Raw genomic sequence first — 24,450 nt, forward strand, 5'->3', positions numbered from 1 at the left:
CAGGCAGTTGGTTCTCTCTCTCACGGGGTCTGGCTCTGTACCCCATTTTTAAATAGGGTTATTTGGCTCTCCAGAATTTAACTTCTTTTTTTTCTTTTTCTTTTTTCTTTTTTTTTTTTTTTTCGGAGCTGGGGACTGAACCCAGGGCCTTGCGCCTGCTAGGCAAGCACTCTACCACTGAGCTAAATCCCCAACCCCTAACTTCTTGAGTTCTTTGTACATTTTGGGTATTAGCCTTCTATCAGATGTAGGATTGGTAAAGACCTTTGCCAAGTCTGTTCCTTGTTGTTTAGTCCTAATGACAGTGTCTTTTGCCTTACAGTTTTGCTTTGCAGTTTTATAAGGTCCCATTTGTCAATTCTAAATCTTAGAGCATGAGCCATTGGTGTTTTGTTCAGGAAATTTTCCCCAGTGCCCATGTGTTCGAGACTCTTCCAGCTTTTTCTTCTATTAGTTTGAGTGTATCTGGTTTGATGTGGAGGTCCTTGATCCACTTGGACTTAAGCTTTGTACAGGGTGATAAGAATGCATTGATCTGCAATCTTCTATATGCTGACCTTAGTTGAACCAGCCCCACTTTTTGAAAATGCTATCTTTTTTTCCATTGGATAGTTTTAGCTCCTTTGTCATAAATCAAGGGACTATAGGGGTGTGGGTTCATTTCTGGGTCTTCAATTCTGTACCACTGATCTATCTGCCTGTTTCTGTACCAATACCATACAGGTTTTATGACTATTGCTCTGTAATTCTGCTTAAAGTCAGGGATGGTCATTTCCCCAGAAGATCTTTTATTGTTGAGAAACTTTTTATAGTTTTCGCTATCCTTTTTTTTTTGTTATTCCAAATGAATTTGCAAATTGATTTTCGATGTCTATGAAGAATTGAGTAAGAATTTTGAGGGGGATTGCATTGAATCTGTAGATTGCTTTTGGCAAACTGGCCATCTTTACTATATTAATCCTGCCAATCCATGAGCATGGAAGTTCTTTCCATCTTCTGAGCTCTTTCTCAATTTCTTTCTTCAGGGACTTGAAGTTCTTATACAGATCTTTCATTTGCTTGGTTAAAGTCACACCAAGGTATTTTATATTATTTGGGACTATTGTGAAGGGTGTCGTTTCCCAGATTTCTTTCTCAGTCTGTTTATCCTTTGAGTAGAGGAAGGCTACTGATTTGTTTGAGTTAATTTTATATACCAACACATTGCTGAAGGTGTTTATCAGGTTAAGTAGTTCTCTGGTGGAACTTCTGGGGTCACTTAAGTACACTATCATGTCATTTGCAAATAGTGATATTTTAATTTCTTCCTTTCCAATTTATATCCCTTTGACCTCTTTTTGTTGTCTGACTGCTCTGTCTAAGACTTTGAGTACTATATTGAATAAGTAGGGAGAGAGTGGGCAGCCTTGTCTAGTCCCTGATTTAGTGGGATTGCTTCAAGTTTCTCTCCGTTTAGTTTGATGTTAGTTACTGGTTTGCAGTATATTGCTTTTACTCTGTTTAGATATGGGCCTTGAATTCCTGATCTTTCCAGGATTTTTACCATGAAAGGGTGTTGAATTTTGTCAAATGCTTTCTCAGCATCTAATGAAATGATCATGTGGTTCTTATCTTTCAGTTTATTTATATAGTGGATTACATTGATGGATTTTTATATATTAAACCATCCCTGCATACCTGGGATGAAGCCTACTTGATCATGATGGATGGTCCTTTTGATATGTCCTTGGATTCGGTTTGCCAGTATTTTATTGAGTATTTTTGCGTCAATATTCATAAGGGAATTTGGTCTGAAGGTCTCTTTCTTTGTTGAGTTGGTATAAGAGTAATTGTGGCTCCATAGAAGGAATTTGATAGTGCTCCGTCTGTTTCTATTTTGTGGACTAGTTTGGACTGAATTGATATGAGATCTTCTATGAAGGTTTGATAGAATTCTGCACTAAAGCCATCTGGTCCTGGGCTCTTTTTGGTTGGGAGACTTTTAATAACTGCTTCTATTTCTTTAGCAGTTATGGGGTTGTTTAGATGGTTATTTGTTCCTGATTTAACTTTGGTACCTGGTATCTGTCTAGAAAATTGTCCATTTCCTCCAGATTTTCCAGTTTTCTTGAATATAGACTTTGGTAGTAGGATCTGATGATTTTTTTTTAATTTCTTCAGATTCTGTAGTTATGTCTCCCTTTTCATTTCTGATTTTGTTCATTTGGACACACTCTCTGTGACCTCTCATTAGTCTGGCTAAGGGTTTATTTATCTTGTTGATTTTCCCAAATAATCAGCTCCTTGTTTTGTTGATTCTTTGGATAGTCCTTTCCGTTTCTACTTGGTTGATTTCAGCCCTGAGTTTGATTATTTCCTGCCTTCTACTCCTCTTGGGTTTATTTATTTCTTTTTGTTCTAGAACTTTTAAGTATGCTGTCAAGCTGCCAACATATGCTCTCTCCTGTTTCCTTTTGCAGGCATTCAGAACTATGAGTTTTCCTCTTTGTACGGCTTTCATTGTGTCCCATATGTTTGGGAATGTTGTATCTTCATTTTCATTAAATTCTAAGAAGTCTTTCATTTTTTTTTCATTTCTTTCTTGACCAGGTTCTCATCGAGTAGAGCATTTTTCAACTTCCATGTATATGTGGGCTTTCTGTCATATTTTTATTGAAAACCAGTCTTAGTGCATGGTGATATGATAGGATGCATGGAATTATTTCTATCTTGCTATATCTGTTGAGGCATGTTTTGTGACCGATTATATAGTCAATTTTGGAGAAGGTTTCATGAGTTCCAAAAGTATATCCTTTTGAATTAGGATGAAATGTTCTATAAGTATCTGTTAAATCCATTTGGTTCATAACTTCTGTTAGTTTCTCTATGTCTCTGATTAATTTCTGTTTCCATGATCTGTCTGTTGATAAGAGTGTGGTGTTGAAATGTCGTATTGTTTTTGTGTGAGGTTCAATGTGTGCTTTGAGCTTTAGTAAGGTTTCTCTTATGAATGTAGGTGCCCTTGCATTTGGAGCTTAGATATTTAGATATTTAGTATTGAGAGTTCATCGTGGTGGATTTTTCCTTTGATGAGTATGAAGTGTCCTTCCATATCTTTTTTAATGACTTTTGGTTGAAAGTCAATGTTATTTGATATTAAAATGGCAACTCCAGCTTTTTTCTTCAGACCATTTGCTTGGAAAGTTGTTTTCCAGCCATTTATTCTGAGGTGGTGTCTGTCTTTGCCTCTGAGGTTTGTTTCCTGCATGCAGCAAAATGCTAGGTCCTCTTTACATATCCATTCTGTTACTCTATGTCTTTTTATTAGGGAATTGAATCCTTTGATATTGAAAGATATTAAGGAATAGTGATTGTCACTTCCAGTTATTCTCGTTGTTAGAGGTGGAATTATGTTCCTTTGTCTTTCTTTTGGTTTCATTGCAAGGAAATTATATTCTTGCTCTCTGTATGGTGTAGCTTCTCTCCTTGTGTTGGAGTTTTCCATCTATTACCTTTGTAGGGCTGGATTTGTAGAAAGATATCATGTAAATTTGGTTTTGTCATGGAATATCTTGGTTTCTCCATCTATGTTAATTGAGAGCTTTGCTGAATACAGTAGCCTGGGTTGGCATTTGTGTTCTCTTAGGATCTGTATGACATCTATCCAGGATTTTCTGGCTTTCATAGTCTCTGGTGAGAAGTCTGGTGTAATTCTTATAGGTCTGCCTTTATATGCCACTTGACATTTTCCTCTTACTGCTTCTAATATTATTTCCTTGTTTTGTGCATTTGGTGTTTTAACTATTATGTGACAGGAGGAATTTCTCTTCTGGTCCAATCTATTTGGAATTCTGTAGGCTTCTTGTATGTTTATGGGCATCTCTTTCCTTAGGTTAGGGAAGTTTTCTTCTATAATTTTGTTGAATATATTTACTGTCCATTTAAGTTGAGAGTCTTCACTTTCTTCTTTATCTATTATCCTTATGTTTGATCTTCTCATTGTGTCCTGAATTTCCAGTATGTTTTGGGCTAAGAGCTTTTCATGCTTTACATTATCTTTGACAGTTGTGTGGATGTTTTCTGTGGTATCTTCTGCCCCTGAGATTCTCTCTGCTACCACTTATATTCTGTTAGTGATGCTTGTGTCTATGGCTCCTTGTCTCTTACTTTGGTTTTCTATATCTAGGGTTGTCTCCTTTTGTGCTTTCTTTATTGTTTCTATTTCCATTTTCAATTCATTTACCTGTTTGGTTCTGTTTTCCTATAATTCTTTCAGGGATTTTTGTGTTTCCTCTCTAATGACTTCTACTTGTTTACTTGTGTTTCCCAGCATTTCTTTAAGGGAGTTCTTTATGTCTTTCTTAAAGTCCTCCATTATTGTAAAAAAATGTGATTTTAAATTTAATCTTGCTTTACTGCCGTGTTTTGATATCCAGTATTTTCTTTGGTGGGAGAACTGGGCTCTGATGTTGCGTAGTAGTCTTGGTTTTCTGTGCTTGCTTTTAGCCATTGGGTTGTCTCTGGTATTTGCTTGTCTTGCTGTATCTGAGAATTTCTTGACCCTGCTGTAGGCCTCTGTGTCAGCACTCCTGTAGAACTGTTTTCCTGTTTTCTGTCAGCTTTTTCTGAGAACAGGTGCTCTGATTTCAGGTGTGTGGGCACCACTAGAGACTGTCTTCCTGCTCTAGGTGTGGGCAGGAATCAAAGGGTCCTGCCCCTGATATCTTGTAGGTCCTTGCACCCAGCAGGCACAATAGGCACTAGGTGATTCCCTCTTGGGTCTAGACTGTGGGCAGAGGGTAATCCCCTCTGACTTCTCAGGAGTGTCCACACTTCTGAGGGTCCAGCTCTCTTCCCCACGGGATTTGGGTGCCGTAACCTCTTTGGCCAGTTCAGTTCAGGCCTAGGCACAGACCAGAACCATGGGTACCAGCGGCTGTCTCTTCTTATATCCCTATGTCCAGAGGCACTCACTGTGCAGTTTCCCCTTGGAGCAGGGATGTGGGCAGAGGTGTGCAGAGGTGGCAGTCTGTCCTGCGGTCTCAGGATGTCTGCACTCCTGGGTTGGCCAAACAGATTTTATGGTGTGTATGTATATACATATGCTCTTTTGGTTTTGTTTTGTTTAAAAGAGTGGAAGAACACAAAGTTGGGTGGAGCTGTGTAGAGATGGAAAGGGGAAAGAATGTGATCACAGTATATTGTATGAGAAAATTGTCAACATGGAAAAAGAATTTTATAAAGACCCTAGTTCTGCTGTGTAAAAAAATATTAAAAGATGTATATTTTTCTGTGTATGAGAAAAAGAACAATAAGGTAAGAGTATGACCAGTTTTTCAGACTTAAATGACAGGAATAACTTATAAAGCTTCCAGAGAACCCTATATTCTTCAACCTTAAGGCCAGATTATAACTTTATCAAATAGGGTGGGGTTTGGCTTGGCTTTATTTTTGAGAAATAAGTCTAGTAATTGACTAATAATTGTAGTTTCAAACCTAAGCGTAGGAGTGTTTAGTCTTTCCTTTGTTTAAATAAATATATTGTTTATTTTAGTCTCTTTAAAACCATCATAAAATAGCACACACTAGCCAACTGACTCAGAGCTGAGCCATCTTCTCATATAATTAAAGAGGAATTCAAAAGAAGAAAAAAAAAGCCAGTGCTCATAGTCTCTTGCTAATCCCTCATTCTGTTTTAAACCTCTTTTTAGGAAAGTCACGCCACGCCACAGTATGACTCATTTATTGCTCATCTTTCAAGAAAATATGTTAATCTTTTGTTGTCTCCTAAGAAGGATTTGATTGCTTTAGTTAGAAAATAATAACATATACGTCTCCACCCACAGGAATACTTCTGTGTAATAGATTCCAATTTTAATTGTTTGCTCTGTGTTGTTCTTTCCTTCCTCCCTCCCTCCTTTGCTTCTTTTTTTAAATCTTTTAAATTTTATTTATTTTTAAATTTTATTTTTCTTGGAGATTGTATGTATTCATATTCTATGAGGACGCTCCCCCTTCCACTACAACCTCAACTCCCTGGCATTACCGTACATCGGGGAAATGAGCATTCTCAGGACCAAGGGCTTTTCCCCCTTTGATCGTAGACAATGCCGTCCTCTGCTTCATATGTGGCTGGAGTCATGGATCCTCCATCTGTACTCATTGGTTGGTGGTTTAGTCACTGGGAGCTCTGGTGAGGTCTAGTTGGTTGCTATTGTTCTTCCTATGGTGTGGCAAACCCCTTCAGCTCTTTCAGTCTTTTCTCTAACTCCTCCATTGGGGTCCTCTTGTTCATTCCAATGGGTAGCTGCAAGTATCCTCATCTGTGTTAGTAGGTTTCTGGCAGAGCCTCTCAGGAGACACCCATATCTGGCTCTTCTTGGCATCATTAATAGTGACTGCCTTTGAAGGCTGCATATAGCATGGATCCCCAGGGGGTACAGTCTGGATGGCTTTCTCTTTAGTCCCTGTCCTACTCTTTGTTCCTGTATTTCCTCCTGAGAGTATTTTGTTATCCCTTCTAAGAAGGAATGAATCATCCACATTTTGGTCTTCCTTCCTCTTGGGCTTCATATGATCTGTAAATTTTTCTTATGTATTCCAAAATATTGGGGTAATGCCCACTTATCAGTGAGTGTGTACTTTTGTGACTAGGTTACCTCACTCAGGATGATATTTTCTAGTTTCATCATTTGCCTAAGAATTTCTTGTATTCATTGCTTTTAATAGCTGAGTATACTCCATGGTATAAATGGACCATATTTTCTGAATCCATTCCCCTGTGGAAGGACATCTGGGTTCTTTCCAGCTTCTGGCTATTATAAATAAGGCTTCTATGAATATAGTGGAGCATGTGTCCTTGCTGTATGTTGGAGCATCTCTTGGGTGTATGCCCAGGAGTGGTGTAGCTGGGTCCTCAGGTAGTACTATGTCCAATGCTCTAAGGAACCACCAGACTGATTTCAACAGTGCTTGTACCAGCTAGCAATTCCACCAACAATGCAAGACTGTTCTACTTTCTCCATATCCTCATCAACATCGACTGTCATTGTATTAGTTTTGATCTTAGCCATTCTGACTGGTGTGAGGTAGGTTTTGTAGTGGAATACCTTGTTTACTCCATCTATTTTAATTGAGAGTTTTGCTGGACATAGTAGCCTGTGCTGGCATTTTTGTTCTCTTAGGAACTGTATGACATCTGTCTAGGATTTTCTATCTTTCATAGTCTCTGGTGAGAAATATGGTGTAATTCTGATAGGTCTTCCTTTATATGCCACTTGACATTTTTCCCTTACTGCTTTTAATATTCTTTGTTTTGTGTATTTTGTGTTTTGACTATTATGTGACAGTAGGAATTTCTTTTCTGGTCCAATCTGTTTCAAGTTCTGGAGACTTTTTGTATATTTATGGGCATCTCTTTCTTTAGGTTAAGAAAGTTTTTTTTTCTATAATTTTGTTGATGATATTTACTGGTCATTTAAGTTGGGAATCTTGGTTCTTTTCTTTATTATCCTTAGGTTTGATCTTCTCATTGTGTTCTGCATTTCCTGAAGGTTTTGTGCTAGGAGCTTTTTGCATTTTAGTTTATCTTTGATGATCATGTCAATGTTTTCTATGGTATCTTCTGCCCTTTCAGATTCTCTCTTCGATCTCTTGTATTCTGTTGGTGATTCTTTGGTCTATGTCTCCTGATCTCTTTCCTAGCTTTTCTATCTGCAGGGTGGTCTCCCTTTGTGATTTCTTTATTGTTTCTATTTCCATTTTTATGTCCTGGATGATTTTGTTCAATTCCTTTTCCTCTTTGGTTGTGTTTTCCTGTAATTCTTTAAGAGATTTTTATGTTTCCTCTTTAAGGGCTTCTACTTGGTTACCTTTGCTATCCTGTCTTTCTTTAAGGGAGTTATTTATGTCCTACCTAAAATCCTCTATCATCATCATGAGATATGATTTTAAATCCAAATCTTGCTTTTCCAGTGTGTTTGGATATCCAGTATTTGCGTTGGTGGGAGAACTGGGCTCTGATGATGCCAAGTAGTCTTGGTTTCTGTTGCTCAGCTTCTTACACTTGTCTCTTGCCATCTGGTTATCTCTGATGTTAGTTGGTCTTGTCTCTGACTGAAGCTTGTTCTTCCTGTGGGCCTGTCAACCTGTGAGCCTGTGATCTTTAGAATGAGGACACTTCTGGCAGACCAGCTCTCTGCCAGCAGGTTTTTGGGTCTGAGAGCTGTGGACAACCCCAACTGTGGATGCAGATGGAGACAGGAAGGCTACCTGTCTGCTCCGGAGACCTCTTGGCAGGTCTCTCTTTGGACAGTCAGTTGAGAGAAAGTGGGAACCTACCTTTGGGCTATGGGCTTAGGAGGGAAAGTACTCCTGGTATACCAGCTCTCTTCAGGCAGGTCTTGTGTCTAAGGGTTGTGGAACAGCCCCACCTCTGGGCACAGATGGAGCCCTTCATTTTTTTTTCTCTCTCTTTTTTTTTCTTTATTAATTTGAGTATTTCTTATTTACATTTCGAGTGTTATTCCCTTTCCCGGTTTCCCGGGCCAACATCCCCTTAGCCCCTCCCCCTCCCCTTCTTTATGTGTGTTCCCCTCCCCATCCTTCCCCCATTTCCACCCTCCCCCCAACAATCACGCTCACTGGGGGTTCAGTCTTAGCAGGATCAAGGGCTGCCCCTCCCTCTGATGATCTTACTAGGATATTCACTGCTACCTATGAGGTCAGAGTCCAGGGTCAGTCCATGTATAGTCTTTGGGTAGTGGCTTAGTCCCTGGAAGCTCTGGTTGCTTGGCATTGTTGTTCATATGGGGTCTCAAGCCCCTTCAAGCTCTTCCAGTTCTTTCTCTGATTCCTTCAATGGGAGTCCTGTTCTCAGTTCAGTGGTTTGCTGCTGGCATTCGCCTCTGTATTTGCTGTATTCTGGCTGTGTCTCTCAGGAGAGATCTACATCCGGAAGCCCTTCATTCTTTAAGAAATATTTTTTTTCCCTTTCTTCTTCCCACTCTCCACTGCCTCCAGCTGTCCTAGCAGCACTCTCCTTTCCCTGGTTTTATTTTTTATAATTTAGAATTCCATCAAAGCTATTAAAAATGAGCGGATATTTTCTGAAGCACAATCTTGTTTTGGTTTAGAATATTCTGTGTATTTTTCCATAGATTTCTATATTTTATGATTGTAATGATACCATTTTGTATATGGTACTCATTTCCAAATTAATGCATGTTGACAGGTAAAGCATTGTGAAGTTGACATTACTGAAATGCTTGAAATTATTGTTCTTTTTCAAAATTAAAACAAACAAGCAAACATTGGAAATTTAATATGTCTTAGACCAGTGTGCTTAGTAAAATAATAGAATGGATCCCAAACAGTTTGACTGTATTTACTTGGGGTTATCCAAACACAAAAGACAGAACTGGTATCAGTCTTTTGTCCCCTAAAATACAATTCTCTCTTTCTAAACACATAAACAAATATGTGAAACCTGTTTTCTTTCATAAACTATGTACATATATTTTTGATTTATCAAACATTTCAGTTGGAGTGTTCTAAAATTGGCAGTTTCTATGTTGCTCTGCAGGGGCTTTATTTATAGCTTTGGGGGCAAGGAATTTCAATCATTATAGAATGTAATCTTACAATATAAGAAAATTTCAAAATTAATTACTTTGTTCATTGTATTGAAGAACCAAAAATATATTAAGTTATTGAATTACATCATATATTTTGCCTTGGTGGGAACAGAATGACATGGTTCCTGCCCCTGAGACAGGACCAGTGGACATACCCCTCCAAGAATGTTGATGATTGCCCTGGGTTTAAGGATTGTTTGCATAATTATGTACATATTTTACATTCCTACTTTAAGGAATGTCCTCCCTGTTTTCATTAATAACTCCGTGGTAATGAGACAGCAAATGTCCAGGAGGTGAAGCTGTCACTAATGTCTTAGTAAAGTTGTAAATACTAGAACCTTTAGAATAGTCCTTACAGCTGTGGAAAAGAACTATAAAAGTATGAGTTCAAAATATATAATTTATCATCTATTCAAAATATAAGAATGCAATATGAATTATGAGAGGTGTCACCAATCTAAAGGAACAGAGGTAGCTATGCTATAAGCCAGCTACACTTGGTATCAAAAAGACACAAAGGCAGGCAGATTCCTGAGTTCAAGGTCATCCTGGGACATAGTGAGTCCAGATATGTACACACAGATGTGGTAGAAATGGTAACTTCAGGACAGGGTCCCACACAACTAGTTTATAGTCTATGCTTATCTGAGGCTGGCAGATCACTGAATGTTTTTGCAATGTTAAAAGAAAACGTGTGCTTGCTGTCTCTTATGAATTAAGGGGCATGGGATGCTGACTCATAGGATAATCAAAAGGGAATGTGTAGTAAATGACTGGATTAAAACTGGGCTTATACAAGGCTGGACTCCCAGTGAATGGGATTGTTGGGGGGAGGGCAGTAATGGGGGGAGGGTGGGGAGGGGAACACCCATATTAAAGGGGAGGGGGAAAGGTTAGGGGGATGTTGGCCTGGAAACCGAGAAAGGGAATGACATTTGAAATGTAAAAAAGAAATACCCAACTTAATAAAGATGAAAAAAAAAAGGACTGGGCTAATGAATCACAAGACATGAGCTATCCAAAGAAATTTTTAGAATAGCAAGGAAAAACAACTTGGAGAAGTGTCTCAACAGAATGCATACACACACACACACACACACACACACACACACACACACACACAGAGAGAGAGAGAGAGAGAGAGAGAGAGAGAGAGAGAGAGAGAGAGAGAGAGAGAGAGAGAGAGCAAAGAGAAAGAAAGCAGAGTAGAGAGAATCAGAGTGGAAAACTGTCTCCAGCAGAGCATAGGCTGCCATCTTGGACCCACAATTTGACTTCTAGCCACTTGTTTTTGCCACTCCTAGATACCCCTTTTCTCAGATCTCCTGGCCAAGCTGAGGCTGTTCCTTGACCATAATACTTGTTATGTCTAGTAGATATAAAGAAAAAAGTATAGCATGAGGCCCAAGTCCTAACTAAATTTTGGAGGTTTATTCATAAATTAGGCAAATGTTACTACTGTCTTGGGAGAGAATCTTTGCCAGAGTGAAGTTGCTAAACTCGTAACATATTCAGCATATTATTAGCACAAATATGAACCTAATATTCAGATTAGAACATGAAATTACTATTAAAGATAATATATAAAATATAATAAAACTCAAGTAATTCCTGCATCCTTTACTATCCAAGCATATCATAAACATCATAATTATGAGGGAAAAAAAGAACTGCAACCTATAACAAGATCTCTGTGTAGGTAATAGTCACCGTATTTTTTTATAATGTACCATACTCATATATTGTCTTGTTTACTATATACTACATATTATATTCAATTTTATCACTTCTGAATATCTTTATCATTGCTTTAGGAATCTAATTCACCCAAGCAAGCACTGCATCAGGAGTGAGCTCGAGTTGGGTTCTGCCTCCATGATGACAGATGCCCTGGACAGACATCAATAGACTGTCTTCAGCAACTGGGTATCAACAAGAAAGACCAGATGAAGAAGGATTCAGTGACAGCACAGGCACTTGTGAAAGTGAGCAAGGAGATAGTAAATTATTGATAGGCACTGGCCAATTGGATAGACAGGAGACTGCTCTCACTCTCATTTTAGGACGGCTAAAAATACAGCTGGGATCCAAGAGCCAAGTCAATAGATTGAGCAGACATTGTTCAGGGATCTAGCATCAGAACAACCTCTGTGCATAAGTCGGGTAAGCTGTGTTCTCAGCCTTTGATATGTTGCCCATGAAGACTTGAGCACAGACATGCTCATGCAGCATATGTGTTGGGCGGGGCTTAGCTTTCTAGGGGATTAAAGAGGTGAGGGAAACTCTTGTATCATCCTTCAATACTCAGCTCAGGAATAACTGGAACAGAACAGTTCCAACTGCTGTCTCCCAGAGGCTTTTTGGCCTTTTGTCTTTTGTGCTTTTCTCTATCACACGGTGAGTGAAATCTTTGAGAACCAGACTGCACTTCTCTTCCATGCTTCCATTCCTGGAACTTCATCATGTACTTTTGCCATATTGTGAAATATGCTTTGTGAAATATTCACTTGTGAAATATTCACAGAATGTGTTTAGTTACAGAAATTAACTTACGTAAGGCAGGAGTTACATGGAAAGATTTCTGTTTACAAAGCAGGGATGAGGACCTTTAGGTATATATTCAATATTATTTTATTTTTAATATATATGAATGTTTTGCTTGCATGTATGTCTGTGGAAGCCAGAAGAGGATGGCATGTCCCCCAGGACTAAAGTTACTCATGTTCTAAGCCACCATGTGGGTGCTGGAAGTTGACCATGATTCCTCTGTATGTTCTTAGCCACTGAACCATCTCTACAGCCCTTTGGCTATGTCATTAATAATACTGTGTTCACAAAACACAGCAATCACCCTACTCCATGCATTGTATGGTATGCCCATTCATTTTATGCTGCTTTGTTAAAAGGGAATATAGATGCACGGGATGTGAAGTTCCTAGTCTTCATCAAAAATGTTCATAACCTGTGGAAACCTGTCTCTCTGCAAGCATATGCCACCTTTGATCTTTTGCTTCACAGGTTGAGGCCCTTGGCCATGCCATATTAAGGCCACAAGTCCTGGATGGTCCTAAGCCATATGCAATATGAGAGGGCTTGTGAAGCCAACTGCCAACCAGAAAATTCTGGAACAAAATTTAAGGGAAGCGTCTCACATACCTCACCAAAGCTTTTGTTTACTAGGGAACATAATTAGTCTCACAGTTAGAACATCTTCTAAAGCTCCCTCTGCTCTTTCTTTACCACTGGAAATATTAACTTCTGAAGGTTAACATTTATTTATCTTTTTCTAAATCCACAAAGACAGATTTTTTTGAATACTACTTAAGTAGTTCAATGCATTATCTTGCCACCAAAAACATGCTTCTGAATAAGATTTTTCTTTTTAAATTGAAAAGACTAGTTAGAAAGCAGTGTGAACACCTGATCCCGTCCCCAAATTCTACTGAACAGATCAGGATAGAAAGTTATAGGAGTGAAAATGTGATTCTTTTAAAGTGAAAAAGCTGTTGGAAACGCCTTTAGGTATACATTTAATTTTAATTTTATTTTTAATATATATGAATGTTTTGGGTTGGGGATTTAGCTCAGTGGTAGAGGGCTTGCCTAGCAAGCACAAGGCCCTGGGTTCGGTCCCCAGCTCAAAAAAAAAATGAAAGTTTTGCTTGCATGTATGTCTGAAGAAGTCAGAAGAAGATGTCATGTTTCCTGGGATTGAAGTTATGGGATGAATAACATATTCCAAAATCCTTTAAGAGGCTAATAATTTTGATACTGCTATTGGGTACAGAGGCACTCAGCTTGTCCCATCTCTCTACAGAGAGCAGTTTGTTGTGGGATCACAGTCCAGCACGTTGATGCCCTATATGAATATCATCAAGAGACTTCTCAAGGAAACTTGCTTCTCCTGTTCTCCTTCAGATTGCTTAATGGATTTTGATAAAGATGTGTGTCAAATCCTAACCCGTGAGAAAAGAAAAGGCTGTTACTTTTCCTGGGTATCCCACTTATCCTTATAGAAGAAACAGAAAACAAACTGCTTTCTTCGTTAGGAGAACATTGTGGTTTCTGGAAGAAATGCTTAAAGCTATTAAAAGAAACCCGTGTGCAGAGCTTCCATTGCCAACAGACCGTGTAGTGAAGAGCATGACTTGGAAGAGTAGCTGCTACAGGCATCCAAACTCCATGCTGCCCTGTGTACACTTAGGGCTAGTGTGATAGGCTTCCTTTGTTAACTCATTATGTTAGCATTTCTGTTACTTGATATTAAAGCTTTCTTAAAGTCTTATGCAGTATAAGTTGCTAGCATGTATATAATACATTGTGTAATTTGTATAGAAATATTATTTTTTTACAGCACTGGAGTCTTGAGAGCCAAGGTCCTAATGCCATAATTGATTTTGGAGCAGGCTCTTTTCTAGGTTGCAGAGAGACAGTTTTTCACTGTGTCCCCCACAATGCAGAAAAGTAAGAGCCCACTCTGTGTCCCTTTGTAAGAGCCCACTCTTATTCTTGAAGGCTCTATCTGCATCATGACCTAGTTAGCTGTCTAATAGCCTCTTTTTAGTGTCATGAAATTAGGAATTAGAAATTTAGTAATATGAACTGATTTAAATGGGGCACAAAATGCAGTCTGTTGCAGTAAGGGATACGGAGGATGGTGGGGCACATCAAGTCTCTGCAGGGATAGGTACATCTTCCCTCACTGAGGCCAGATGAGGCAGCTCAGTTAGGGGACCAGTATTCCACACATCAGCAACAGCTTTTGGGATAGCTCGTGCTCCAGTTGCTCAGGACCCACATGAAGACCGAGCTGGACATCTGCTACATATGTGTGGGGGCAGGAGGCAGGTCCAGCCCATGCATGCTATTTGGTTGGTGGCCCTGTCTTTGAGAGCTGGCAAATGTCCCGGATAGTTGACTCTTTTGGACTTCCTGCGGAGCCCCTACTCCCTTCAGGGCCCTCAATTCTTCTGCCAGCTCTTCCATAAGACTTCCTGAGTTCCATCCAATGTTTGGCTGTGGGTCTCGGCATCTGTTTCAGTCAGCTGCTGGGTGGAGCCTCTCGGGAGACAGTTATGCTAGGCTCCTTCCTGCAAGCATAACAGAGTATCATAAATAGGAATTGGTGCTTGCCCATGGATGGGTCTCAAATTGGGCTGATTGGTTGTACATTTTCCCAATTTCTGCTCCATCCCCAGTCCCTGTATTTCTTGTAGACAGGAAAATTTGGACATTGAAAGTTTTGTGGGTGGGTTGGTGTCCCTATTTCTCCAACGGGGTTCCTGCCTAGCTACAGAATGTGACCTCTTCAGGTTCCATATCCCCAGTGCTGTGAGTCACATAGCTAAGGACACTCCCACTGATTCTTGGGCATCTCCCTTATCCCAGGACTGTCTCATCCTGGAGATTCACCCCACCTCATGCTGCAGATTTCCACTCATTCTCATGGCTCTCTGGCCATTTATCCTCACACCAGATCCTGAACCTTTAATTCCCCTCCCCATCCTCTCTAGAAACCCAATTCTCTTCCTTCCTCTGCCTCCTATGACTCTGCTACTGCTGGTCCAAGAAGTGAGTGACTACAGTGAGTTGCTGCAAACATTCATTCAAACTTTTATTTGTTTTCTATTGGCAATTATACCAATTCCTATTCAGCTGCTACTATGATTCAATCACAGAGCAATTCTGAAATGTTAGGATGAGTTGATTCTTCCTGGTATTCTTGCTAAGTTCGTAAGTGAAAAGTGGTAAGATTTAGCTGATGGTGGTTTATGACACTATGAGTTATTACTGCACATGGGACCATGTAATTAAATGTGGGTTCACAGGACAAATGGCATAGAAGTTTCTGAATGCCCAATGACAAAACAATAATTCAAAATCAGAAACACAATGAATCTGAGGAGTTTCTGATAGTGTTTGCCCATACTGTATCTAACACCTTTACAAAATATGTATACTGCACCATACATGTCACCATGGCATGAGGTGCTAACAAAGACCTGGAAAGACCTCAACTCAGATTTGATGTTCCTGATATTATGTTTCCATTTTTCACTGTACTTAAGAAAGGTTCTGCTCTTACAGGAACACAATGTTTTAATTACAGAAAATACTCAATATTTTCTTACTATAACTTAGCCTGTAACTATCAAATTTATATATCTTTGGATTGTGTTATAAGATTATATTTAAAAAATGTTCTTTGAGATGTTGGCTTGAGTTTAATTTAAAAGTTTAAAATGATTTTGACTTGCAATTAGGATAGAGCTTTTCCAAGGATTTTTGAAAAAAAAAACTAAACATATTTCTGCTGTTTTGTATGATGTAGTTATTCCAAGCAATGTTCTCCATATTGATGATTATAAAATGTAAATATCAATCAATTCTGAAAACAAAGAAGATATTCTGTATCTGAAGTATCAAATAATAGACAAGATTCAGTTTTTTATGTAAAAATAAACAAGTGCACCCATCTTGTAACTATATAAATGTTCAAAATGTGTAAGATGTATAACAATATCATCTTACAATGAACATCTTCATGATTTATTATTCTAAAATGTTGGACTTGTAACTTTATTTTAGATGCTTATTATCATTTCTTAGATGAAAAGAGGTTGAGGGGAAAATTTGAAAAGTTGTAACTGGACTGGAGAGACGACTGCTCAGCAGTCAGCAGTGGTCACTGCCACCTTAGAAGACCCAGATTCAGTTCCCAAAACTTACATGGCAACTTGCATCTTGCAGCTCTGGTTCTAAGAAGTCTGACACACCCTTCTGATCTCCATGGGTAAATACAGATAGATACAAACATATACATGAATAAATAATAACAAATCTTTAAAAAGTTATTGCTGGTATAAACTGTTTATACAAAAATGAAACATCGCTACTTTAAACAAAATTATTTTTTGTCTTTGAATTCTAATCAAATTCACTGACAATTATAAAAGTCAAATTCTCTATGTAACTCAAGCTGATTCAAATAGGGTCAAGCAGAAAATTCTCAGGTCACAACATTGGGATTCATTCAAGGGCCTTAGTCATTCTGTCTGGGAACCAGCCAGTTCTGGAGAAAAGATCAGATTATTTATGATGCCTCCCATGAAGGTAATTGTTTTCAAGGTAGAAATGACCAATTTGTGACCAACAGGGAGGGGAAAATCAGAAATTTATCACTAGGAATGTATACTTTTATATTTAAAGAACTCAAATAATCAAAACCTTAATTGTGTATTAGAAGACAAGTACTCTAAGCCTGATAGATTGTTAAGAGAACATTGCATTCCTCTGAAAATATAGTGGTAAAAACTTAAGTAACCTAAAGTAATCAGCTAAATTATTTATCTACATGGCCTGCCTATATACCACTCATGTCGAGCCTGATATTCAGAAAAGAAAGCAGGTTTTTATTTTTTATTTTATTTTATTTCATTTTGTGCAGGTCAGAACAATGCAGTAAGAAGGGAGCATTAAGAAATATACTTATGTCAGGGGGAGGCATATGGTTTGCTTTTTTTCCCCATCTTTATTAAATTGGGTATTTCTTATTTACATTTCTTTTTTTTTTTTTAATTTTTTTTTTATTAACTTGAGTATTTCTTATATACATTTCAAGTGTTATTCCCTTTCCCGGTTTCCGGGCAAAATCCCCCTCCCCCCTCCCCTTCTTTATGGGTGTTCCCCTTCCCATCCTCCCCCCATTGCCGCCCTCCCCCCATAGTCTAGTTCACTGGGGGTTCAGTCTTAGCAGGACCCAGGGCTTCCCCTTCCACTGGTGCTCTTACTAGGATATTCATTGCTACCTATGGGGTCAGAGTCCAGGGTCAGTCCATATATAGTCTTTAGGTAGTGGCTTAGTCCCTGGAAGCTCTGGTTGCTTGACATTGTTGTACTTTTGGGGTCTCGAGCCCCTTCAAGCTCTTCCAGTTCTTTCTCTGATTCCTTCAACGGGGGACCTATTCTCAGTTCAGTGGTTTGCTGCTGGCATTCGCCTCTGTATTTGCTCTATTCTGGCTGTGTCTCTCAGGAGCGATCTACATCCGGCTCCTGTCGGTCTGCACTTCTTTGCTTCATCCATCTTGTCTAATTGGGTGGCTGTATATGTATGGGCCACATGTGGGGCAGGCTCTGAATGGGTGTTCCTTCAGTCTCTGTTTTAATCTTTGCCCCTCCCTTCCCTGCCAAGGGTATTCTTTTTCCTCAAAAAATATGGAACGCTTCACGAATTTGCGTGTCATCCTTGCGCAGGGGCCATGCTAATCTTCTCTGTATCGTTCCAATTTTAGTATATGTGCTGCCGAAGCGAGCACCTTATTTACATTTCAAATGTTATTCCCTTTCATGATGTCCATGACAACATCTCCTAACCCCTCCCCCTCCCATTCTATATGGGTGTTCCCTTCCTAATCCTCCCCCCATGACTGCTCTCCCCCCAAGAATGCTGTTCACTGGGGGTCCAGCCTTGGCAGGACCAAGGGCTTCCCCTTCCACTGGTGCCCTTACTAGGCTATTCATTGCTACCTATGCAGTTGGAGCCCAGAGTCAGTCCATGTATAGTCTTTGAGTAGTGGCTTAGTCACTGGAAGCTCTGGTTGGTTGTTCATATGGGGTCTCAAGCCCCTTCAAGCTCTTTCAGTCCTTTCTCTGATCCCTTCAATGGGGGTATCGTTCTCAGTTTAGTGGTTTGCTGCTGGCATTCACCTCTGTATTTGCTGTATTCTGGCTGTGTCTCTCAGGAGAGATCTACATCTGGTTGGTGTCAGCCTGCACTTCTTTGCTTCATCCATCTTATCTAGTTTGGTGGCTGTATATGGATGGACCACATGTAGGGCAGGCTCTGAGTGCGTGTTCCTTCAGCCACTGTTCTAAACTTTGCCTCCCTATGCCCTACCAAAGATATTATTTTTCCCCTTTTAAAGAAGGAGTGAAGCATCCACATTTTGGTCATACTTCTTGAGTTTCATGTGTTCTGTGCATCGAGGGTAATTTGAACATTTGGGCTAATATCCACTTATCAATGAGTGCATGCCATGTGTGTTTTTCTGTGATTGGGTTACCTCCCTCAGGGTGATATTTTCCAGTTCCATCCATTTGCCTATGAATTTCATAAAGTCATTGCTTTTGATAGCTGAGTAGTATTCCGTTGTGTAGATGTACCACATTTTCTGTATCTATTCCTCTGTTGAAGAGCATCTGGGCTCTTTCCAGCTTCTGGCTATTATAAATAAGACTGCTATGAACATAGTGGAGCATGTGTCTTTGTTATATGTTGGGGCATCTTTTGGGTATATGCCCAAGAGAGGTATAGCTGGGTCCTCAGGTAATGCAATGCCAAATTTTCTGAGGAATCTCAGAAATTCTGGAATCAGACTGATTTCCAGAATGGTTGTACCAGTCTGCAATCCCACCAACAGTGGAGGAGTATTCCTCTTTCTCTACATCCTCACCAGCATCTGCAGTCGCCAGAGTTTTTGATCTTAGTCATTCTGACTGGGGTGAGGTGGAATTTCAGTGTTGTTTTAATTTGCATTTCCCTTATGACTAAAGATGTTGAACATTTCTTTAGGTGCTTCTCAGCCAATACACATTCCTCAGCTGTGAATTCTTTGTTTAGCTCTGAACCCCATTTTCTAATAGGGTTATTTGTCTCCCTGTAGTCTAACTTCTTGAGTTCTTTGTATATTTTGGATATAAGCCCTCTATCAGTTGCAGGATTGGTAAAGAACTTTTCCCAATCTGTTGGTTGCCATTTTGTTCTAACAACAGTGTCCTTTGCCGTACAGAAGCTTTGTAGTTTTATGAGCTCCCATTTGTTGATTCTTGATCTCAGAGCATAAGTGCTTTGATCAGGAAATTTTTCCAGTGCCAATGGGTTCAAGATTCTTCCCAATTTTACTTCTATTAGTTGGAGTGTATCTGGTTTAATATAGAGGTCCTTGATTGACTTGACTTAAGCTTTTTACAGGGTGATAAGAATGGAATGATCTACAATCTTCTACATGCTGACCTCCAGTTGAACCAGCACCATTTGCTGAAAATGCTATCTTTTTTCCATTGGATGGTTTTGGCTCCTTTGTCAAAAATCAAGTGACCATAGGTGTGTGGGTTCAATTCTGGGTCTTCAATTTTATTCCACTGGTCTATCTGTGTGTCTCTGTACCAATACCATACAGTTTTTAGCACTATTGCTCTGTAATACTGCTTGAGTTCAGAGATAGTCATTCCCTCACAAGTCCTTTTTATTGTTGAGGGTAGTTTTAGCTATCCTGGGTTTTTTGTTATTCCAGATGAATTTGCAAATTGTTCTGTCTAACTCGTTGAAGAGTTGGATTGGAATTTTGATGGGGATTGCATTGAATCTGTAGATCGCTTTTGCTAAAATGGCCATTTTTACTATATTAATCCTGCCAATCCATGAGCATGGGAGATATTTCCTTCTTCTGAGGTCTTCTTCAATTTCGTTCTTCAGAGGCTTGAAGTTCTTATTGTACAGATCTTTTACTTGCTTGGGTAAAGTCACACCAAGGTATTTTATTTATATCATTTGGGTCTATTATGAAGGGTGTCGTTTCCCTAATTTCTTTCTCAGCTTGTTTCTCTTTTGTGTAGAGGAAGGCTACTGATTTATTTGAGTTAATTTTATACCCAGCCACTTTGCTGAAGTTGTTTATCAGCTTTAGTAGTTCTCTGGTGGAACTTTTGGGATCACTTAAATATACTATCATATCATCTGCAAATAGTGATATTTTGACTTCTTCTTTTCCGATCTGTATCCCCTTGACCTCCTTTTGTTGTCTGATTGCTCTGGCTAGAACTTCAAGAACTATATTGAATAAGTAGGGAGAGAGTGAGCAGCCTTGTCTAGTCCCTGATTTTAGTGGGATTGCTTCAAGTTTCTCTCCATTTAGTTTAATGTTAGCAACTGGTTTGCTGTATATGGCTTTTACTATGTTTAGGTATGGGCCTTGAATTCCTATTCTTTCCAGGACTTTTATCATGAAGGGGTGTTGAATTTTGTCAAATGCTTTCTCAGCATCTAATGAAATGATCATGTGGTTTTGTTCTTTCAGTTTGTTTATATAATGGATCACGTTGATGGTTTTCCGTATATTAAACCATCCCTGCATGCCTGGGATGAAGCCTACTTGATCATGGTGGATGATTGTTTTGATGTGCTCTTGGATTCGGTTTGCCAGAATTTTATTGAGTATTTTTGCATCGATATTCATAAGGGAAATTGGTCTGAAGTTCTCTTTCTTTGTTGTGTCTTTGTGTGGTTTAGGTATAAGAGTAATTGTGGCTTCATAGAAGGAATTCGGTAGTGCTCCGTTTCAATTTTGTGGAATAGTTTGGATAATATTGGTATGAGGTCTTCTATGAAGTTCTGATAGAATTCTGCACTAAACCTGTCTGGACCTGGGCTCTTTTTGGTTGGGAGACCTTTAATGACTGCTTCTATTTCCTTAGGAGTTATGGGGCTGTTTAAATGGTATATCTGTTCCTGATTTAACTTTGATACCTGGTGTCTATCTAGGAAATTGTCCATTTCCACCCGATTTTCAAGTTTTGTTGAATATAGGCTTTAGTAGTAGGATCTGATGAATTTTTTTAATTTCCTCTTATTCTGTTGTTATGTCTCCCTTTTCATTTCTGATTTTGTTCATTTGGACACAGTCTCTGTGTCGTCTCGTTAGTCTGGCTAAGGGTTTATCTATCTTGCTGATTTTCTCAAAGAACCAGCTTTTGGTTCTGTTCAATCTTAGTATAGTCCCTCTTGTTTCTATTTGGCTGATTTCAGGTCTGAGTTTGATTATTTCCTGCCTTCTACTCCTCCTGGGTGTGTTTGCTCTTTAAGTTCTAGAGCTTTTATGTGTGCTGTCAAGCTCCTGATATATGCTCTCTCCTGTTTCTTTTTGCAGGCACTCAGAGCTATGAGTTTTCCTCTCTGTACTGCTTTCATTGTGTCCCATAAGTTTGGGAATGTTGTATCTTCATTTTCATTAAATTCTAAGAAGTCTTTAAATTATTTCTTTATATCTTCCTTGACGAAGTTGTCATTGAGTAGAGCATTGTTCAACGTCCATGAATATATGGATGTTCTTTCCTCATTGTTATTGAAGACCAACTTTAAAGGCAGTGGTTTGATAGGATGCATGGGATTATTCCTATATTTCTATATCTGTTGAGGCCTGATTTTTGCCTGATTATATGGTCAATTTTGGAGAAAGTACCATGAGGTGGTGAGAAGAAAGTATGTATATCTTTTCTTTTAGGAGAGAATGTTCTATAAATGTCTGTTAAGTCCATTTGGTTCATGACTTCTGTTAGTCTGTCTAAGTCTCAGTTTAATTTCTGTTTCCATGTTCTGTCCATTGATGAGAGTGGGGTGTTCAAATCTGCTACTATTATTGTGTGAGGTGCAATGTGTGCTTTGAGCTTTAGTAGGTTTCTTTTATGTATGTAGGTGCCATTGTATTTGGAGCATAGATATTTATGATTGAGAATTCATCTTGCTGGACTTTTCCTTTGATGAATATGAAATGTCCTTCCTTATCTTTTTTATGACTTTTGGTTGAAAGTCAATTTTATTTGATATTAGAATGGCAACTCCAGCTTGTTTCTTTGGACCATTTGCTTGGACAGTTGTTTTCTAGCCTTTTACTCTGAGGTAGTGCCTGTTTTTTCCTTTGTGGTGTGTTTCCTGTAGGCAGCAAAATGCTGGGTCCTCATTGCATATCCAGTTTGTTAATCTGTGTCTTTTTATTGGGGAATTGCATCCATTGATGTTTAGAGATATTAAGGAAGAGTGATTGTTGCTTCCTGTTATCTTTATCTTTGAGGTGAACTTATGTTTGTGTGTTTGTCTTCTCTTTGTTTTGTTGCAAAATGATTATTTTCTTGCTTTTTCTAGTGTGTAGCTTGCCTCCTTGTGTTGGGCTTTACCAATTATTAGCCTTTTTTGGGCTGCATTTGTAGAAAGATATTGGGTAAATTTGATTTTGTCCTGGAATATCTTGGTTTCACCCTCTATGTTAATTGAGAGTTTTGCTGGATACAGTAACCTGGGCTGGCATTTGTGTTCTCTTAGGGTCTGTATGACATCTGTCCAGGATCTCCTGGCTTTCATAGTCTCTGGTGAGAAGACTTCTGTATTTCTGTCTTAATATGTTACTTGACTGTTTTCCCTTACTTCTTTTAATATTCTTTCTTTGTTTTGTGCCCTTGGTGTTTTGAGTATTATGTGACCAGGGAGTTTCTTTTTTGGTCCAATCTATTTGGAGTTCTGAGGCTTCTTGTATGTTTATTTGCATCTCTTTCTTTAGGTTAAGGAAGTTTTCTTCTATGATTTTGTTGAAGATATTTACTGGTCCTTTGAGCTGGGAGTCTTCACTCTCTTCTATACCTATTTTCTTTAGGTTTGATCTTCTCATTGTGTCCTGGATTTCCTGTATGTTTTGGACCAGTAGCTTTTTCTGTTTTACATTATCTTTGACAGTTGTGTCAATGATTTCTATGGAATCTTCTGCTCCTGATATCTCTCTTCTACCTCTTGTATTCTGTTGGTGATTGTTGTACCTATGGCTCCTTGTCTCTTCCTTTGGTTTTCTATATCCAGGGTTGTCTTCCTTTGTGCTTTCTTTATTATTTCCATTTCCATTTTCAATTCCTTCACTTGTTTGTTTATGTTGTCCTGTAATTCTTTCAGGGATTTTTGTCTTTTCTCTCGAAGGGCTTTTACTTATGTACTTGTGCTTTTCTGCATTTCCCTGTAGGAGTTCTTTATGTCTCTCTTAAAGTCCTCCATCATCATGATCAAATGTGCTTTTAAATGTATATCTTGCTTTTTTGGTGTGCTTGGATATTCATTGTTTGATTTGGTCAGAGAATTGGTCTCTGATGATGCAATGTAGTCTTGGTTTCTGTTGCTTGTGTGTCTGCACTTGCCTCTTGCCATCTGCAGCTGCCCATATGACAAAACTTTGATGAAGTAGAAGCATCTCTTTAAGTAAAACAACAAAATGTAGAGATGGCAGAAAATGGTAGGAATATAACAGAAGCAGAAAGAGCCATTGTTTAATGCCAAAAGTATTATTCCTCACAAGTGAATTTACAACAAGAAAAACCTTCAGCATTTTTATTTGAACAAATTAATATAAATAATGACACAAAATAGTAGTGGATCATAAGATCAGGGGAATTCAAGCAGAGTTCATGAATAGATAGTATTTCAGGTGCGGTAAATCAGAAGTGTTAGATTCAAGTATTCAAATTTATGACACAGAAGATTTACTGGCATAGGTAGACACACACACACACAAACACACACACACAAAGTATACAAAACTGAATAACTGTTGGGGGAAATGAATCAAATATAACGGCTATATAAATTAGGAGCACAATCCATAATAAATGATAATAGCACAATATTTCTGAGATAAAGATATTGTAGCTAAAGAAATATGTGAAAAGTTTTCCTATATAGCTATACTCAGCAGGCAATTATATAGTGTGTAAGCATCAATGTGAATTAAAAATAAGTCCAATTTATGTTAGACCTCTAGACAAGACTAGTTTCTAGAAAACAATAGAATAAAATTTACTATTTGCCGCTATCTTTAAATAGCCAAAGTGATTTTTGTGAAGTTTTAAGAGGAGTGTGGAAATAAAATCCTCCAAAATATTTGCATTTAAGATGCTTCATTTACTGAAATTTCCTTCAGCAATGCTTCAATACAGAATCTACCCTAGAGTTTTACAATGAAGATGATGATTATAATAACATATCAAAAACTGCCTTAGATGTTCTTTTAAAAATCACAGTGCA

The 24,450-nt window shown here is 38.6% G+C and overlaps 1 long non-coding RNA gene and 1 other non-coding gene across 2 annotated transcripts in view; one reads left to right on the forward strand and one right to left on the reverse strand.

The window, feature by feature from the left end:
• Positions 1 to 24,450, forward strand: part of LOC108349981 (uncharacterized) — a 91,847-nt gene that overhangs the window by 65,848 nt on the left and 1,549 nt on the right. The gene's annotated exons all lie outside the window — the stretch shown is intronic.
• On the reverse strand, positions 17,826 to 17,932 carry LOC148006674 (U6 spliceosomal RNA). Its single transcript, XR_015679563.1, has one exon. It is a non-coding gene; the product is annotated as a U6 spliceosomal RNA (small nuclear RNA).

This window comes from Rattus norvegicus, chromosome 2 (genome assembly GCF_021556685.1).
Source record: "Rattus norvegicus strain SHRSP/BbbUtx chromosome 2, alternate assembly SHRSP_T2T, whole genome shotgun sequence".
NCBI classification, from domain to species: Eukaryota; Metazoa; Chordata; class Mammalia; order Rodentia; family Muridae; genus Rattus; species Rattus norvegicus.